We start from the raw sequence: 19,429 nt of genomic DNA, 5'->3' as shown, positions 1-19,429 counted from the left end.
GCCAGGGAGAGAGGATGGCTGGGGGGAGTCAGGGTCTGGGTAGGAGGGAGGGCCAGGGAGAGAGGGAGGCTGGAGGGGGGGGTGAGGGCCAGGGTGGGAGTAAGGGCAGAGGTGGCAGTGAGACTGGGAGGGTAGGAGTTAGGACAGGGGATGGGGTGAGGATGTAGATGTAGTGGGGAATCATGGACTTATCTTTGAAATCAAGTATTAGTGGGAATTATTGCCAAGTTTAATTTGCCTTGGTCATTTTTAAACTAGCTTGAAACAGTTATTTTTAGGCATTATCAAGAAAACTGCTTCCCTGACACTAAGAAAAATAAAGGTCATTTGGGTACTATAGATAAACCAGTTAATCCATCCACACTTAAAATTCCATACATGTTTGTGTTTTAGTATTATAAATTCTATCATATCTCTATATGAAAGATCCAGATACAAAAGGTACAAGTACCTTGCTGGCAGAAGAGCTTCAATGATAAAGTTTTATGAGCATTATTTTGTACCTCATTTAGGTTTCTGAAAAGCCAAGCTCAGAGTGACTGAAACAGAGAGAGGGCTGTCTGTGACATTTTGTATTTTTATGGTAACTCCTGACTGACAATTCAAGAAGTGCACACAGCCTAGAGACAGAAAGGCCTAATGGGCTATCTGGAATTTACTCGTCCCTTTGTGGTTTTGAATAAGAGAAGAATAAATTTTTCAATGTTATAACACTGAAGAAATCCAAGGAGGGACATTGCAAATCACAAGAGGGACTTTCAAAGAATTAAATTCCCCATTCCTACGTCAATAAAAATAAAGAGTCCAGGACTTAGGCAGAGGTTCAGTCTAAAAGGATTCAATACATGTGCATGAGGTTCTGATCTCAGATCCCTAGCACTCCAGTGAAAACTGAGGCATGGTACCTACATCTGTAAACCTAACACCAAGGAGACAGAGACAGCAGGATTCATGTAACTTGATGGTAGCCAACCTGGCCAAATCCATGCTTCTAAGGTTCAGTGAGAGACTCTGTTAAGAATGAATTCAATAAGCTAAGTAATTAATTAGAATGAACATGATTGAGAAATATGTGTGACAAAAACCTTTGGCCTCCATATATACATACCATACACACACACACACACACACACACACACACACACACACACACACACACTTTTCTACCATACCATTAAAACTTTCATCATGAGAATACATTATTTCTGACACTAGAAAGAAAAGCCATGCTTGTCATTAGATACATATTATAAATTTTTCCTGAGATTATATTTTAATGCAACATTTTTCTTCCCTTTTCTCCCTTGAAACCCTCCTCGGGGAAGAACAAACAGATTGGTTCTTCATTACCACATTGTCAGCCCAAAAATATACTTATTTTATATGGAATATATGTTTTTTATATTTATATTTTATATTATATGGGATCAGCAGGTGATAACTGGGAATACAAATATATTTACGTACTTAGGCGCTATTTTTGTGAGGAAAAGCTAGGTACAGATTGCTAGCATTTACTATTCTCATTTTATGTAATGAGACCTTTTGTAATTTTTCTGTTCCTCCACCCTCCAAAAAGCGCTACATAGTTTTCTTTTGAACATTAATTTTTGACTATCCTTTTTTCTTCCTTGGAATATAAGTGGCAGGGGGTGAGGCTGGGTGGGAGTGAGGTTGGGAGCTAGAGTGGGGATAGCAAGTCTTTGTGTTGTTATCCACTGACTTAAGGACTGGACCTGATAGAGTCTACACACTCAAATACCTGTCACTTAAAGAAAAGACTAGAGAAACAGATGGACCCATGTATGCTTCAAAGACCAGGATGGAACTCCGGTTGTTTCCTCGTGTGCCTGTCATCCTAACACTTTGGAAGCTAAGGCAGGAGGCTCATGAGCTCAGTGTCAACCTAGGTTACAGAGTGAAGCCCTGACTTAACATGAGCTCAGTGTCAACCTAGGTTACAGAGTGAAGCCCTGACTTAACATTTAAAAGCTAAGAACATAAAAACAAAACAAAACAAAACAAAAAAACAAACTAAGAACATAGAAAATATGGTTATGGTCTTGAAGTAGAAGGTAGATCTGAACTAAATTAAGCAGGGGACAGACAATCTTCAAATTCGTGAAGAAAAGATCCTGTGTGGAATAACAGAAAAGCCACTCAATTGTAAAAATACAGTTGAAGTTCTATTTTCAGAACACTATTAACGACAGAACTCCTACAAGATGATAACTTTGTAATATTTCATTACACAATATATAAATTATATCTACCTATAATTTATAAAATGTTATAATTTTATAAATCATAAGCACCATATTATAAGTATTATAATTTTATAAATTATAAACACCATAATTATATAAATTATGTATGATATGTATGTATAATTATATAAAATATAATTTATAAATTTTATAATTTATAAAAGTATATTCAGTGGCTTTAATAGGTACATATCATTGATTGACAATTTTATTGTAGTGATGTTAGCCGGATAGAAAGAACAGAGAATCAAACTCCTTTTAGTTGGCTGTACTCAGAATTCTAGTTAAAAACAAGGAAACATATAGATAACAATATCGCAATTCTCAAAACTAATTTAGAGATTTCCAAATTGCAGTTCAACATAAAAAAAAGTTCTCCTTTTCACCAGTCAGCATCTCAAGACATATTCATACAAGCAAATCTAAATTACACATCACACATCAATGTATTAAGCTATGAGCCTTTACAAATCTCTGAGCCTGGATCTAGTAGGTAAAATGATGTAGCCCTAACATTTCAAGTGATTTTCAAATACTGGTACATTTTCAAAGTATTTGGAGAAATAAATCTGTCAGGTCCCACCTCTGTTTCTAATGGAGTGGTTTTTTTTTTTTTTTTAAATAGTTTTGGTTCTGTTTGACAGGAGGTCTGAAATAGCCCAAGCTGACTGCAGACTCAGTAGACATAGAGCTAAGACCGATCTTGAATTTCCCATTCTCCTGCCCCAGTCTGCCGCGTGCTGATACTACAGGTCCTGATGCAGTGATTGGAGAGGCTCTTCTGTGATTTCATATTTCCCTTCTCTGTAAAACGACAAGAGAGACGGGGAGAGCTGCGGTTACTAGGATGCTTGTCATTTCTAGGCTCCTATGAAATGAACTCTCTCAAATCTGAATATAAATACCTGGACAAGCCCCCAAGTATCTCTGAATCAGGAAGCTCTTGCAGCAAGGATCACACCCTGGAGGCATGGAAAAGGAAGACCTCTCTGCTTTCAAGTGTAAACACCCTGCTCAGCAGGGAACCCAGAAAGATTTGTTCAACTGAAATGAGCTTATAATCAGGCTTTCATCCAAAGATGGAGAAAGACAACATCCAGTAGTTTTATAATGCATCTTGCCAGGGGATCACAAATAGATTTCTCTGTGTTGTGCAGCGCTCACTCCTCTGCGGCGTATTTCAAACTGCAATCATGAAAATATTCCATTTCAGACTGCTAAGAAGAAAGGGCCAAGCATGAAACGAGATTCTTCTATTTTCTACCACCCTACCCCCCCTTTCTTTCTTTTCCCAATAAGGACCTGCAGATTGTTAGAACTTGACATTTTCTTTTCTTCTTTCTGTTTCTTTTTATGAGTTGGCATTCTTTCTGATACTTGCAGTTATTGGAACAAAATTATCCTAGCATTTTTAAAATAGGGGTCGCGGCTGCATTTACTCAGAGAAGTTAGTCGGCTGAGAGACACAAATTAACTGCTAATCAGGACTTAATAAGCACTTTCCAGTGCCATGTTTGAGTACTTGTGTGTGAACATATCGATTAGCAAAGCCGCCTTTTGGGCCGACTGTTGGTAAAATGGGTTGCTTTCTAAGGTGGATAAAATGCATGGTTAGATCTTTGGTCCAGTGTGTTGTTGGCAGGCTGTTGTTTATCACAAGGTTTTAGTGTTCTTAATGAACTGTTAACAAGCTGTCAATTACAGTGTTTATGCAAATTAGGGATGGAGACACTGAAGGATTGATCTGCCTGGAGTTAAAATATGTCCCCTTGAAATATTACAAAGTAAATAATTCCCCTTTTAATAACTGTCTTTGAGTCTGTGCTCTCCTTGGCCACAGAACCACTCCCTGGAAAATGATGGCTACCCCCTTCTTTCATTGCAAAGCAGGCAGATCAAAACACAGCTGTCTCTAGAATATGCTGTGTTTTATGTTAGCCCTCCTGGGATCGTTTTCATTCAACCTCTGTCATACATGAAGTTCAATTTTAAGTGTCTGTAATCCATAGGTAAGTGTTTTTGTGACTTTTGTATTGGGAATTCATTTTTCTTGTGTTTACCCCACTCAGAACTATCTACCAGCATGAACACCATCACTCAAGTATCTTGTGCTCCGTGTTAGTTACAAATCATTCTCTCTTAAAAGTGCTAAAGAGAAGTGTGCAATAGCCTGGGTATATAGGTCAGAAGTCAAATGGTTGCCAAAAATGCACAAGGCTCTGGGTACTATCCCCGGTACCACCAAATACAACGTTGTATGATTAGGACATATGTAACTGTAGATGTCCCGTCAAAATATCTCCCTATAGAAATGCACTGTCTAGGGCTAGCATATCCAGTAATTTCCTGCCTTGCTTAATTGTCCCATCCTGGATGTATTGACCTTGGGTACTCCTTGCTTCCTTCAAAGTCCATACAACTGTCCCATTTTCTAGGTACTCAGAATTAATCAGTTACTGCTTGCATCATCTCCAGAACATCTGAACAAATGACATCTTCCCTCCATTGTTCTCCCACCCAAATTACACATACAGCAGAGAGGACTCACTTAGAGCTTGCCTCTCCTGCTCTTCCTGCTGATGCACATATGGATCATTCAAGATTAGAAGTGAAGATCTTTTGAGGAGCTTTGGAAGGTAGTACCCCAAACTCCCATCTTCTAACAAAATTTCTTAAATGATTCCCGATATTCAGAGCCATTGTGATTTTTCTGTAGTCACTTTTACTTTTAATTACCATGATCAGAATTTTACACAGACACTAACTATAGAAGGGCAGTCCCTGAAGAAGGCTTCACTCCTCAGTATAATTAAAGTAGACATCCTGCAAAAGCTTTTACTATTCCCCCCAGAAATGTGAAATTACCCCTAGTTTTGTTTTGTGAAAGTCATGTTTCCATTATACAAGATTGATACTTTATATAAAAGAAAAAAATTGTTCAGCTTCAGTTCACTTGTTAACATATTATTCCATAAGTATTGAAAACATTCTTGCCATTTTAGAAGTTTTTTAGCCTCCTACTTTCAGTTTTGAGAGTTATAATGGTTCATAAAAGAAGTATCGTAATCCACAAAAAAAATCATGCATGCATATCTATTTGAAATGATGGATTAAGCTATTTTATTATAAGTATATATGAAATGCCATAAATACTTGCCAGTGAAATATAGTTATCATATGGTTTTGCAAATTGCAATTTGATGTTAATGTCCAAGTGGAATACAGATAGCTTTATATGTTTGGCTCCAGTACCTGCACTGCAGTTTTGGAAATTTATTGGTAAGTGTTACAAATGTAACTATGAGAGTTGCAAGCATCTGTCAGTTCCTTCCAGATACCACTTAGCTCCTCCCAAGGCAGAGGAGGGCAGAGTAAAACCGTAATTCTGTTGACTGATAAAACAAGTCAGACGATAATGCAAGAAACTCAAAGAACTGTATGAGCTGGGCTTTGGAATAGCAGAAAGGATTGCTAAGACGAGCCTGGGTTCTGAGATTCACAAGTGCCTTGACTCTTGACCTTCATCTGTAAATGGGAGAGGTAACAGCCCTTGCTCCTTAAATTTAGGTTGGTGGTGTTGAACAAATGCAACTTCCCAAGTGCCCCCTATGCAGGCACTCTTTAATAATCCCTCAGTTTAGGATGACAATGCTCTCTTTACTACATCCACCTTTTGATGCTTGATTTTATATATATATATTTCTTTTCCCTTTTCCCTTTTGAATGTTGTCACCCTATTTAAGAATTTGTACATTTTATGTAGAGATAAGATAAAGTATAAGGTATACTGTTCTATTTGTGCTGGTTTTGAAGCTTAGTAACTGTATGAACTTGGAAAGTTCAGCTTACATCCTTTATTAAATTCTGGTAGTAACAGCAGCATTGTGATAATTGTGACTGTGGTGATAATGATGGGGATAATGATGGCAGTGGTGGTGACAGTATTGATGGCAGTGCCTTTCTCAAAAGCTTACCCATAAGATTTGGTGAGTTAGATTTTGGTTTTTTGTTTTGTTTTGTTTTTGTTCTTGCAGAGCATAGTGCCTGGCTCCTGGTGAATTATTTGTCTTTATCACCATAAGCAGTGCTGTTTACATTTACACTTAGGACTTCTAGAAAGATTATCGTGCACAAAATAACCATTGCAACGCTGCCTCTTTTTTTATACTGTGGCTACTAGGAGACAGAAGTTAGCAGTAATGGTGAGGTGGGCCAACCGTCTCCTCTTTCCCCTGAACATTAGCCCTTTAAGGGATGCCTAGGTGACATCAGCTTTACCATTGGCTTTGGCAACTCTTTCCATTGTGGAGTGAAATGGAATGGGTTTCCATGTAACCTCCTAAATGGAGGCTACCTTGTTTCTGACCCTAGAGTTGATTCTGAGAGAAATAGACTACCACTGATCGCTCTGGAATTTTAGTCAGATTAAAAATGTTTTCAAAACACACTTTTTCTTGAATGCTAACATTAAACATGCCTTCAATTCAAATATGTGCACTTTTACTCAAGATAATGTTTTAAAAGCAGTCTGACAAAGATTTGATTTAAAACTACCAAGACGTATTGCTAATGCTTTCATTTAACCATTGCTTTCCAAGGCTCTCTGTAATTTTGTTCCAATTTTTGTTTGGCTAATGTTGGTATTCAACTTCACTGTCTTCTCATCTTATTTAAATATAGTTAATTGTCAGTACACGTAGAGCTTTCTGCTTTTTATACCTACATTTTTTCCTGTTTAGAGACTTTTCCCAAAATGGTAAAAGAAAAAAAAAAAAGCCAGAGAGAGAGTTGGCAGCAGAGGAGATTCTGAAAAATATATGCCATGCATTTATTTATTTATTTAGACACAAAATTGATCATCTCAATGATGACTTTCACTACAAATATGTCACATGAAGAACTTGTCCTTTTGAGATCCTATACTCAAATTCACAAGGACATATTTGTTTGGGATGTGGAATACCAGGCAGAACATGGAGAGGAACATGAGAGTGATGGAGACTTCATTCAGACAGAATGCCTTCATCCTTCCAATTTTTATTTTAAATGAATACCATTTGAAGAGAGACAGAGGAGGGATTGAAAAATAGGGAAAGAGAAAAAAATATGGTAGAAAGAGAAGACAAAAGAAAGTGATGAGAAAAAGAGACCAAAGAGAAGCAGAGAAAGGTAGAAGAGAGTTCGAGGTCTGATTCTGCCTTCACCTTCTGCTGCAGCTCTATGATGCCCTCTTCTTTTTCATTATCTTATAATTTTCTCTTCATTATTCCTTTATCGTCATTGATTTTTATAAGACTTTTAGTATCTCCATTCTAAGGAATTTCTCTTATTTTGTTATTATTATTATTATTATTATTATTATTATTATTATTATTTCACTGAGATAGTAGAAAATGGAACCCAGAATCTCTAACATCATAAGGCTTAATTAAGTACATTAGTCAGTATGCCCTATGAATAGTTACAAGTAAAACACAGTCCATAATTTTTTTGAGTTTTGCAAACTTTTATAGGTTAGTAAAATTCTTAAATAATTTTGCTGCTCTTCACTTACAAAATTACATTTTGATTATCAAATGTGTTAATACTGAGATACTTCTTCTCTTAGCTAATGCTTATTTAAATAGAAGGTTTACTTCTGTTTCTTTTGCCTGTTTTGGACATTATACACACCAACACACACACACACACACACACACACACACACTCACTCACTCATATACTTGATCACTTCACATATATTTTAAACTTGGGTAAAAAAGAGTTTGAAGTTTTACACCTGTCTTTGCCAAAAAGAAAAAAATATTAATTTTCCTGGGATGCTTTTCCAGCGGAATAGCTTGCTTTAGTATAAATGAACAATGAGAGAACAATGAACAATTGGAAGGGAAAACACTTCCTTTGTCCTTAGTTTTCCCTATAAACTATATCCACTTGAATAGTTGTGTAATCGGAACTAGGCTTCCCACATAGGGAAGGTATGCTGATCAATGACTCACTTAAGCTAGTGTTATTGTTTTGTTCTGAAGAATTCCTAAGACCCTGGAGTTCACTGAGAACACATCCCCCCACTATTAAGAATAAAATCCTTCTTTACTTGTGCCCTGAAAGTGTTAATTCAGTCACTTTCTGCATTCCACAAAGTGTTTTAATACACACAGACGTTCTTTTTCCTTGTGCCTGGCAAGTCTATAAATGGAATTTTTGAATGGAAACCCTATGATATAAATACCTGTTAAAGCTTTTTCATAGATTTACCTGCTTTGCAATCAGCCATCTTCTCCTTCAAAATCAATGCCTCTCATTAAGACAGCTCCTGGCAGGGATGAGGGTCTACCGTCAGTATATAGAAAAATGGTCATGATTTCGCCTCTGGGTTTGTTTTAATTGTTCTTCTCTGTGCAGCAAGCCCTACGATTTGAGTTGTCAAGAATTCATTGGTAAGCTCACCTCCTCTGTTACTCCAAAGAATGTTGTGAGGGCTGAATGAATTCAACCCAAATTATTCACTGGACATCTACTCTGTGTGGCAAGCCACACAGCTGCCAAGAAAGCAGCTCCCATGTAGAGCAGAATTTGATTTTGAGGTAGGGGAATTGGGCTGGGAAAGAATACACACAAAAATTCAGAGTTAGGAGGACTGCAGAATAGATCATGCGGGGCAGATAGGAGATAGGAGAGGTCTCTTTGCAGAAAGCCAAAAAAAAAAAAAAAAAAAAAAAAAAAAAAAAAAAAAAAAAAAAAAAAAAAAAGCCTGTCTCTGAAGGTAGATTGTAAGAGTTATTGAAAAGAACAAGCCCTGTACGTACTTCAGAGCTTCAGCATATCTGTGTGTCCTGAGAGAAACGCATGTGGGATATATGTGAAAGGAAACTTCATGGTATCTAATGATGTAGCTGAGGGGGATGCAGCACACAAGACAATACTGTCAAAAGTGATGATTTATAAGGAACTTCTATTCCATGTCTTTGAGAACTCTTGGAAGGATTTTTAGAAGAGATTGATGAGGTGTAATGTACATTTTAATAATAATAATTTCTATAGAAATCTGCCAAGATTGAGTGTTGACACTGCCTAGTACCTTCCACAGTCACTATTTTCTTGTCCATAAAATGGGCATTATTGTGGTCATCATAACTCACTGGGTAAATATTAAATAAAGTGATTAAACAAAATATTCTGTTTACAGTATACATCGGACAGGGGAAGGTACTCATTTATGTCTTTTTATATGTCCCCTTGGTTATCTGACCCAGACCATTCATTATTTTGTACTTTCCTCCTCTCCCCTCATATCTGAATTTTTTTTGACAATTTTCTCTGAGATTCCTGGCATTTGGACCTCTGGAGATGGCAGGGGGTCTAGTTTACTGTCTGTTAATTTTAGCTCTTCTCAGCTGGAAGTGCCATCACAAGTAGAATAACCAGGGAGAGTGTGAGGTGGTACAGCCTATTAAGTGGCCCCATGGGGCTGCCCTCACAGCAAAAATCAAAACAAACAAACAGTACCCCCAAGCACATTTGGGCTTTAGGGCTTTTTAAAGATGGGCATCCCCTTATTAATAACATACCTGTTAAAGTCGAATGTGACAGCTCTCAAAAAGTTCCTTCTAATAACACCATTGCTAATCCAAACTCACTTGGTCATATCTACAGATCTCAGAGGCAGGGAGCAGCCACCGTATTATGTGGTAGAGAATATTTAGAACACTTATGTAATAGCAAATAGAAATAAATTGTCTGCTCTTTCTGTATACATCCTGTGTGTCCTTAAAAGCCAGCTGTTTCACAGAACCTGAGACCTTCTCAAGTTTTAATGATTTACAATATATAGGGGAATAGCTGGCACAGAAACAGTATCCAAATAACTAAGTGTATTGGGTCCTCTGTTTAATTTGAGGATTTTTCAACCCTAACCTCTTATATTAAAAAAAAAAATGGAGTTAAACCTTTAGAAATAAAACAAATGAACTAGGAAACTTTATTGTTAGTCTAGCCATAATATTACTGTGAATTTTCCTAGAGAGGGCATAACATTTAGACTGCAGATCATTAAGACAATTACTAATTTCTTTTTATCTGAGCCATTACATTCAGAGGCAAATGATACACCTTATTTTATTGCTTAATACCAGCCTGTGAAAAATGAAGATATTTTTAGTAGAGAATTATGAACTAGTTCAGGATGGTTCCCCCATATTTAACTTAACGATAAAGGACAAAAAAAAAAAAAGATTAGAGCCTGAAATCGAAACATATTCTAAGAGTTATGTGAATTGAGGAGAGAAACATTTCAAAACCTTCCATAGGCATGGAAGGACAGTCTTCGAATGAAGTAGGGGGACATCTTGGTAAGCCAAGGTTTAAGTGGTTTGTAAGCAGACACTCCTTCAGGTATTATCACTGCTGTTATCAAGCCTCCCCCTGCCTTCTGTGGCTATGCTCCTTCTGGAAATGAACGTGGACTTTCTTACCTAGCTCTGCCCCTACACAGGACTGCTTACGTGCCACTGTATATATTTATTACGCCTAAACTGGGACAAGACTGAAGCTCCTTGCCTACAGTTTATGGTTTTTTTAGAAGGGCTTTTTTTTTTTCTGGCTCAGATAGAAGACCCAAAAATAATATTTTCACTACATCTTGAGAATAAAATTATTTAACATTTTATATATTTATGGTAAAAAATTAATTACTAGGTTACACGGAAATTATCACTCTGAGGTATGTTTGCATTGCATAAAAGCTAATTTTAATGCTTAGTGGAAACAAAAATCATTAGTGAATATCTGCACTTGAAAATGATGTTAATGGAAAAGGAAGTATATAGATGTTAAATTCTGATGTAAGAGCACCTCAACTGGAAATAAATTAATTTCCTTCTTCATTTACTCCTTGATCACTATTTATTTTATTTTATTTTATTTTATTTTATTTTAAAGTTTGGGAAAGCACACCAAGTGTTTTATGTTCCCAAAAATATTCTATCATTGACATGAGCTTGTATTTAAATCTGAAATTCTAGTTTCTGGGTGTTTCAGTATGAGACGATGACAAACAGGCAAGGACTTCAAATGTCTCTCTAAAATATCATTTCGTGAGACGGAGATTTTAACATTTCTGCTTCATCCCTGAGTATCTGGGTAAGGTGGCTTCACTGTGGAGTTTTCTTGTGTCTGTTGTTCTCTTCACAGCCGGGGAATGAATAAGCTTTGCTAAACACACTCATTAATGTCCAATTTGTTTCTCCTCGTCTCTTTGAAGAAACCTCACAAGCAGTTGGAACGCTTATTTTATTTTGATTCTGTGCTGGAAAATTGTATTCACAGAAGTAAGCATATACCAAACAGCAATAAATCATTATTTCTCAGATGACCAATATCAGCAGGAATCTCATATACCTCTCTGCTGGAGTTGATTTCTAAATTCATTGAATAATTATTGGTGCTGCTTTTCATAAGTAAAAAACATTTTTTGCTTTCTATTCCAGTTAACTTTTAAAGGATCCCTTTCTCCCTCATTTCCTCCATACTTCTGTGAATTATTTGTAAAAGAAGACAAAATGCCAAATTCAATGTTTTGAAAATGTCAAGATGGGGCAAAAGAGTAAAACTTAAGATTTTTCTACAACCTCACACAAACATATAGAATCTCATATTAGGGACCTAGGGACAAAAATGTGAATCTCAGGCTACTGTGGAAAAAAATGAAATAAATAAAAACAAATACTAATGTCTTAATGGAAACACAAGTACTTACTAATATCTTGGATTATTATTAAGTGGTAATTTTAATATAATTTAATTTATACTATAAAATAGTAATATAAATGTTTATTACTAAGTGAACTTTTTATTAGATTTCTATTCTCTTTTGTTCCACACTGTCATTTCACATCCTGGAGTATTAACTAAATCTTGATGATAAGCTTTGATTATGTATTTAGGAATGGACATATGATTTTTATCTAACCTTATCTTAACAAAATTTACTAACATCAGCAGGAAAGTCATGCATTTTGACCTCAAAGTGAATTTATAAGACATTGATGGGTTTTAAATCAATGTTAATACAGATTAAATATCGTGGCTATGTCTGAGAATGTTAGGTTTGCACTCCATGTGGATACTTTAGCCAACAGTTTAAAACAGCATTGGTGTTTGCACATGGAAAACTGCCAGAGGCGGTTGTGGAAAAACAACAACAGCAACAACAACAACAAAAAAAAAACCAGCCATTAAAAACTTTAAAATAAACTTCACAACTTGCTCTTGATGAAGATATGGCTAGGGTTCATTGAGATTATTCCTGTTTTCATCCACAATCTTTTTCTACTTTACTCTTCACTGCTGCTTTACCATGATTTGATCTTCTAATTGTAAGATATGGAAAAGCAACTCAAGCAACATATTTTTAATATGAATTCATTTACTTTCTTCTAGTTAAATACCAATCAAAACTAATATCTCAACACAGACCAGTGTGGCACTTGTACAATTGATGTCTTTCTAGAAAATACATCGTCTTTATGTATCTATATTAAGTTGATCTTCTAAAGTGAAGACATGTTAAGGGGAATTCAAAATTTATATAATATTTTGACAGAATTATAATAGAATATTATACATTATGAAAAAAATCCCTTGACTTGTATATTTGCAAAAAAAAAAAGATACAACTTAATGAAAATTGTTGAACTATCTATGGAATACTGAATCTTATTTTACTGAAAACATCTTATTACTAAGTATTCAATATATTCATGCATGAATTATATGTCTGAGGGTCTCTTTATCTCTTTATTTAAACATTTAACATGGATTTCAGTTTTAATTAAGCTGATGGGAATTTTAGCTCTCACATATTTTAAACTATCTTCACATAAAGTTATTAAAATGAGAAAATATTTAAAATTAATTTATTAATATATCCAACAATTTAATAATATATTGAAGTATTTCTAAACTACTAGATTTATTTTCATTAGTACCTTAGTCTCAAAAAACCAGAGCCAAGTTATTATTAAATAACTAATAATTTCCTATTTTAGATGTAATCTCAAAAGTAAATTGTGCTTTGATTATCCAACTTGTGAGCTTCATCCAACAATTAGAAAGATACAAGTAAAATTTATTTTAAAATTAGCAACATTGTACTACCCTTGAGTTTTGCCTGGATTTATTATTATGAAGATTTTATAACTATTTGACAGAATACTATATTCATGTAAGTAAGGTAACAAAGTTGATGATGTTTACAGTATTAGAACAAATTACTATATTTTAAAAATTATAGATAGCATTTACTGCTGCAATGATATCATCCTTTAGTTCTCATTCCATGAGTTTCTTTCTATGGATGAAAAAACAATATAAAGCTATAGATTCACATTTTGATTAATTTGAAGAATAATCTGCGTATACCATAATATTTCCATGATCCAAAAAATAAAAATAAAAAGTAAAAAAAACAAAAACTAGAACAGCAGCTAGGACCACTTGCCTTAAAGAACTCTCCAGCAACTTAGTCTGAAACTCTATTAATCTACACGAATTCTGCATGCACCATATACTTATCACCTACCTCTTTTCCTAAATGTACAGTTCTTGAATAGTTTACTAATGTTCCCTTTACCCATTATTTTTTAAATTGGAAAAAGGGATCATATAATCCAGAGCTTTGAGCTATACTATATTCAGGCCTTTGAATACATTTAAATCCTCAAAATCCCAACAGAGAAAGCATCTTTCTGTGTTTTCATGTATGCCATTTACTAATATTTACTTAAATATTTGATAGTAAAATGTAACATGAATTTAGCCTACCTCTGCCTACCTGGTAATTAAGATTATTTATAATTTATCTTTATCATTCTTAGTATAGTTTCACCAGACCAAAAAAAAATCTATATTCCAACTGCAAGGAGCCTTGTTCTTCACCATAAATGAACCATGTTCTTCACCATGCATGAGCCATGTTCTTCACCATGCATGAGCCACTTTTCCACCATGCATGAGCCACATTCTTCACCATGCATGAGCCATATACTTCAGCATGAATGAACCATGTTCTTCACCATGGGCGAGCCACTTTTCCACCATGCATGAGACATGTACTTCAGCATGAATGAACCATGTTCTTCACCATGAGTGAGCCACGTTCTTTAGCATACATGAGCCATGTTCTTCAGCACGCATGAGCCTTCATTGTTCAGCATGCATGAGCCATATTCTTCAGCATGCATGATACATATTCTTCAGCATGCATGAGCCATGTTCTTCAGCATGCATGAGCTATGTTCTTCACCATGAATCAAGAAATGAGTCATGTTCTTCATCATGCATGAACTGTGTTCTTCACCATGCATGAATCTCCAAGTTGTTCATCTTTTATTTTTGTTTATGCCCTTTTCATCTCCCATACCATTTGTTGTCCTCTGACCTGTCTAGGCTCCAAGACTAGCATACCACAGCTTCTTTACCTATATGCAGAGTGAACAAGTTGCTTATGAAATAGCAGCACCGTATGTAGGCAACTATTCAAGTAGCTCTTTCAGTGAAGCCTGGATAAGCATTTTCATGCTTCCATGTAGTGCAATGTGAGAACATCAGCCAACGGTTTACCTGTGGACCATCTGAGAGAGTGAGCCTGGAGCTTTTCCAAAGAAGCAGAGATCATCAGCATAGATTAAGAGGGTAGGATGTAAGGTACCCTTAGTGAAATAATGTCTGTAGATATTTTTGCAAAGGTGAACAATTGCTGTAGAGAAAAATAAATCTCTCTTCCCTCGGTGATAAGACCTTGAAGAGATGGTGTGTAACTTATGGAGATGGATACCAAATGGCTCTCATGCTTAAAACATGCGAGACTTTAGTTTGCTTACTAATTTGTGATTCAATGTCAGACACCACATCCCAAATTACTTCTTTTCTCTGCTTATTATAATAGTAGGAACCTGACATACTTTCTAGAATGATTGTTTCCTCTGAAATCTGGATTTGATGATGATGATGATGATGATTGATGATGATGATGATGATGATGATGGTGGTGGTGGTGACAATGACAATAATAATTATTATTATACCAAGTTTCTAACATGGGAACAGATTAACATTATGTGTGGATACACACTAGTTTGGCATAGAGAAACACTGTAGTGTAGAGAAATAAATATAAAAGGTTCTTCCTTTTTCTAGTCCTCCTATTCTTAGACTAAGTCAAGAATAATTCACATGTGTTACACATGGTCTTATCTGAGAGCTCTGAAACACTAACTGTGCATTTCTTGAAAAGCATTAAATTTTGAATCATTGCTGAGGTCACATTTAAAAGATGGAACACATTTTGTGTAATTTGTTGTTTCTAATTGAAATTCAGTTTTAGTATGCAAGCACTAGGTGATTGCATGTATGCTCTGACCATCTCTTACAAGCTAGAAAAATGTCCTGATGTGCACGGTTTCATGAACCTTCCCCCAGCGTCTACAGCTGATGTTTTCAGACATAATTTATTTTCAGAAAATAGATTTTATATAAAAATCGTCTGCCCATCCTTTTATAGGTTATAACTGGATCCTGTTTTAATGAGATAACCATAGATAACATGGCCATAATTTTATGTCTCTTCAATAATATATTGAGATCATTCTACTTATAACAATTTAATGAGAATAAATGGTTTTCTGTTATTTAACAGCATTTCCATAATACAATGAGTTTCCCAAGATAAAAATTTCCATGCTGAGTGAAATGTAAAATTGGAACAATGACTTTAATGGAGAAATGGCAAACATTGCTTGATGCCGTTTCTTCCTTCAATCACAGAAAATGGCCTTCCAGGTCATTTCCCCTTCCCTCCAACCCCTCATACACTCCTTTGCTCTCTTTCAACACCATGACTTCTTTTGCTTTGTTGGTTGTTATATCCCTAAGTATAAAAATGAGACTTGCCCAGGCCATATAATCTTGTGTGTTCTTTTGGACCTGAACTGAAAGCCTCCTCCCTGAAGACTACCATTTTTTTTTTGTACCAGAAGGAACTATGTATGTATCCAAAGGTAGTGATAAGAGTCAATAGTCCAAGGTAGCTGTGATTCGTATGAACTCCAACACTAACCAGCATGGCACACTAAACGTAAGTGTGTAGTAGTAGCATATATAGCTTAACAGTAGCCAGTGGTTCTCTGATTGGACTTAAGGGCCACTCAAGAAGAAAGAAATATGCCTGATACTGGAAACCTAGCCACATGCCCAGGGCTAGTGAGGTTATAGATCTTGGAAGAGAACCTACTACTGCCACTTTACTAAACCACCTGAACTCCTAACTACATTATAAATATTTATCCTTATACTCACAATGAAGTATAGTTCTCCCCCCTCATGAAGGAAACTTCTCTTTGCAACAGGTGAAGACCATTACAGAAAACTATAACCAAATGCAGAGTTGTGAAGCCCAGTTCCAACTGCTACCTCTTTAGTCTCCCTGATCAATTTGCCCTCTCTGACTCTGCTTTTGAGACTTTCCATCTTTACTGTATGGCTTGAATTTTCTTGTTAGTCTTCAAATATATAGAGTATCAGCGGTGTACTTAGAGACCGAGCCAGAAGTCCAAGTAAGCCAGAAGTTCTGTTCACCAAAAGAGCAACAGTGTTGAGTGGTATTGTATTGGTCATTTATAATTAGTCATGATCACAAGCAGAACTCCAGCTAGCTTTTCCTGACCAGCCTTTGGAGGTTCCTGACTGAGATTTCATACCCCTCCCCAGCCTCTCTGCAAGGTAATGACCCAAGGGATATAGTTTCCCACTCTACTCCTACAGGTAATGGGGAGCAAGCTGATTTGGAAATTCTTACATGTTCACCCACGCATAGAATCTCTCCAGGACTGCTCTTATTCATGGGGAGTTAATTGCCCTTTGGTTTGCATAGGTATTAATCTAACATTTACCTGAATATTAACTTTTTTTTCTAGTCTACCTATAGGCACTTTTACCCATAATGCTGACTATATGCTAAAATGTAAAACTCTAGTTTTAGTGGAAATGAAATAATACTCCAAGGAAATGCAGTTTTTGCTACTGCCCATGACTTGTCTCTATGACAGCCAAAATTGATCATTTTTTGTCCTTGGGACTCTTTTTTTTTTTTTTTTTTTTAAGTAAAATTGCTACCCAGATCTACTGCTGGATGCTTTTGGAAGTGACTCATCAGACACCTTGCACATGTTATCACCCTGTGCCTCATTAAATGTAATTTGGGTTTATTTAGCTATTTTTTTCCTGCTTTTCTATCAACGGAACCCCAGAAATCCCTTTTTATCATATTTCTAATGAGGAAAATCAATTGCAAAGTAATTTTGTTCTCTACTTGATCTGCAAGATACTTGCTGCTATGGGTAGCCCCGTGGCATGAGCTTAACCCTTCCTCTTGGGTACAAATACAAATAGAGTACTATCTCCACGGGTCACATGCTGTGCGGTGAACGGTATAAGACACCGTTTGCTAATGAGCGTGCTTCTCAGCTCTCTTTCTCCAAATCTTTTTCTTTGTCCCATTTGGAAGATAGTACCTGTGATATCTTTCATGGGGCTGGATTAAGGCATGGCGGAGGGTTAGATTATTTTCTCCTGGAAGACTGTCAGACAGAGCTCCAGGAAAAGGACACAGCTGGTCCCTCACGGGCTGAGTTTACCTAGAATCTAATGCCTTCTCTGCCATGTACCCATCTTGTCTCCTGAGTAAATCTTTTAAGCCTTAGGTTTTGGCTTTAAATTTTTAGTTATATCGAAAAAGAAAGGAAATGGCATATGCTTCTTTGAAGTAGGGTAATGTTAGCCTTTTTCCTCTACTCTGAAAACCTCTTTTTCAGTGCCTGACCATTTTCTGACTTGTGTCCTTAACAAATACTATATTCTAAACTTTGTCATGTATCAGTGGTATATAACTAGACTTCATTGCTTTTAACCATTCATAGCATTTATATTATATTACATAAATGAAACATAGTCATTTGCTATTGATGTACTTACTATAGGAAGACTGATGAAAATCCTCATATACATGTATGAGTGGCTATCTTAGGCTAATCACTAGAAGTACACTTCATATTCCTTTAGCTAAAATGTCCCCTTCTATTTTTTAAATCTATAAATTGATCATGATATATTTCCTTTATGTTTTAATGAAGAATCTACAGTACAGATTGAAGAGAGATCAGTATTTTCCATTGTTTGGCTTGTTTTAGGATTACTAGACAGCATAGAAGAAAATCTGCATAATGTGTTCAAATGGTCAATGAGCATTCTCACCCTTAACCCCATTAGTGCAAGAGATCTGCTATTTATGTATGTGTCCCTGTAAAACTTGTCATGGGTCAGCTATGAAGACTCAGGAACCCTGCCCCAATTATTCAGGTGTCACTGCCCCAGCACTGCTCAGTTTGCTTATACAGGAATAAGTTGTTAAACATTATTCTTTCTAAGCTAAAAATGAAGTTGCTGTGTAGACATAAGTTGGAAAGTGCACAGAGGGTCACACTGATTGATGGCCTCTAAAGACTGGCTATTTGTATTGAGGAGAACATGGTGGGTGATCCAGCTGATTATTCTGTAGAATAGTCCTCAGAGTGGTAAGGACCTCTCAATAGCTCATTTTCTCCATCTGTTCTCTGCTTTGAAATAATCAGTTATGATACCCCCAAAATGAATCTCTGTGAAGTGATGACTGAGTTCCAGGAGGACTTAGAGCTGCTGGCTGAGCAGTGGCTGTTAATTTAGTGTCTAGGTGCTAAATCTAGTTACCAAATCAAAACCAGAGTTTGTGGGGGGGAAAAGAAACACACTTATCAGGACAGTAAGAAGATGTTACTTATGCATCAGTGATGCCTGTTAAGGGCAAAGCTGGGTGCTGGACAGAGCTGGAGATGTTGAAATGATGCTTCACATTTATCCCATTCAAAAAGTTACAAATCTCTAGCCTACGATGTCTGAAATCTGCAGCATGTTAAAGTTTACAAGTCTGATCCCTACTTGGTGAATAGAAGCAGACATTCTGGTTTTTGTTTTTGTTTTATTAGAATTCCCAAAGAATCTGTACCAAAAGTAAAAGGATTGTGAATAGTGAATCCCTAGCTTTATAAAATATTTTTGTTTGTTCTTTTTTT

General features: G+C 36.0%; 1 protein-coding gene across 10 annotated transcripts in view; it reads left to right on the top strand.

The window, feature by feature from the left end:
- Tenm2 (teneurin transmembrane protein 2) overlaps positions 1-19,429 on the top strand; it is a 1,239,808-nt gene that overhangs the window by 409,476 nt on the left and 810,903 nt on the right. The window lies entirely within an intron of this gene.

This window comes from Mastomys coucha, unplaced genomic scaffold (genome assembly GCF_008632895.1).
Source record: "Mastomys coucha isolate ucsf_1 unplaced genomic scaffold, UCSF_Mcou_1 pScaffold5, whole genome shotgun sequence".
In the NCBI taxonomy this organism is placed as follows: domain Eukaryota; kingdom Metazoa; phylum Chordata; class Mammalia; order Rodentia; family Muridae; genus Mastomys; species Mastomys coucha.
Note: the sequence above shows the minus strand (reverse complement) of the source record. Positions and strands in the feature narration are given on the sequence as shown.